Source organism: Carassius gibelio, chromosome B3 (genome assembly GCF_023724105.1).
Source record: "Carassius gibelio isolate Cgi1373 ecotype wild population from Czech Republic chromosome B3, carGib1.2-hapl.c, whole genome shotgun sequence".
NCBI classification, from domain to species: domain Eukaryota; kingdom Metazoa; phylum Chordata; class Actinopteri; order Cypriniformes; family Cyprinidae; genus Carassius; species Carassius gibelio.
Genome location: NC_068398.1, coordinates 54326320 through 54328102, shown reverse-complemented (window position 1 = coordinate 54328102; position 1783 = coordinate 54326320).

The window sequence follows — 1783 nt, the reverse complement described above, 5'->3', positions numbered from 1 at the left end:
CTTGGTCACGCTCTTTTGTTTATTCCCTGTCTTGTTCTCATTTCATCAATTGTTGTCACCTGGCCCCTGTTTACTTTCCTCCATTTATATTGTTCCGTTTCTTCCTCGTGTTGGCTGGTTTGTCTTGTTATTGAGTTATTGACTTGCTGCTCTGTTTTTCACTCTTGCCCTGTTATTTGCTGCGATTGTGTGTCAGTGTTATAGTTTTTGCTTTTGATTTCTCTTTTTTGTTTTTTTATTGATTTTCATTGATGTTGCTAATATTTACTCATAATGTTTTCTTTTTCTGTTCATAAGTATCCTTTCTAGTCTTGTATTATCATTATAGCTTTTATTTAAAACTGGTAGTCTATTTTTACATATTTTCTTATTTGTGTAGTTTTTCATTTCTTCTTTCTCTTTCTTTATTTTTTCCCTTTTATTATATCATGTTGTTTCTCCTTGTGTTGTGCCGAGTTGTGTTTTGTTGTCTTGAGTGGTGTCTTGTTGTGTGTTCTTGTGTGTTTGTGCTGTGTTTTCCCTCCAGTCCTGCTTTAACAGCCTGATGCCTGTATCACAAATACTTTGTTTACTGTATGTTTGTAGTCGATCAAACATATTAGATGCACTTGTGGATGTAGAAAAACAAAGTTCTTTAAAGAGAAAGTGTGAATGCTCTAATCCAGGGGTGCCCACCCTTTATTGTCTGGGGTTCTTGTCAAATGACAAATTCAATGAGATCTGCCCCCCCCCCTCCAGATAAAACTTGTGGGGACCAACACATATATCTAAATATTCAATTAATCTAATAATTAAATAAAAAATGCTCAATTATGATATTTTTTAATTTTAACATTACTTTGAAAGCACCAGGGTGTAGTCTGGAAAGGTCCACAAGCCTGGACTCAAACGCAGGACAAACAAAGCGCAACTGCGTTTTGTACCACACTGCCCAAAATGTTATCGGAGGTGACAGCTGTCACTCTGTGAAATGTTTTTACGATTGACTGCCCTACTAGAAATACTCCATAATCTTTAGTGTTTGGTGACTTATTACAGCTTCACTCCTCTGTGTTATGTTTTCTGCGGGATTACTGTCTTGGATGGTGATGTTGAGTAGTGTCCCTCCACACCATATCTATGGGAAGGAACCAAGGTGTCCGGTGGTGTGATGCTCTCGCTCACCCTTGCTCAGCTGAGTCACTCTTACCATAGCGAATACCTGCTTTATATCTCTCACTGACAGTGAAGGTCAATAGTGAAGCTTCGCTCGGTGGGTGACGGTTGGGGTCCAGTTCAGGTTCTCGCGGGAGGCAATCTTTGTCTGTTTTGTCTTTGACTTATGTTTCTTTCTTTGTCATTTCTTTACACATTGCTTTGTCTTTGTGTCTTTGTGTGTTCAAACTCCTTTCTACCCTTGGTCACACTCTCTTGTTTATTCCCTGTCTTGTTCTCATTTCATTAATTGTTGTCACCTGGCCCCTGTTTACTTTCCTCCATTTATATTGTTCCTTTTCTTCCTCTTGTGTTGGCTGGTTTGTCTTGTTATTGAGTTATTGACTTGCTGCTCTGTTTTTCACTCTTGCCCTGTTATTTTCTGCGATTTTGTGTCCATGTTGTAGTTTTTGCTTTTGATTTCTCTTTTTTGTTTTTTTATTGATTTTCATTGATGTTGCTAATATCTACTCATAATGTTTTCTTTTTCTGTTTATAAGGATCCTTTCTAGTCTTGTATTATCATTATAGCTTTTATTTAAAACTAGTAGTCTATTCTTACATATTTCCTTATTTGTGTAGTTTTTCA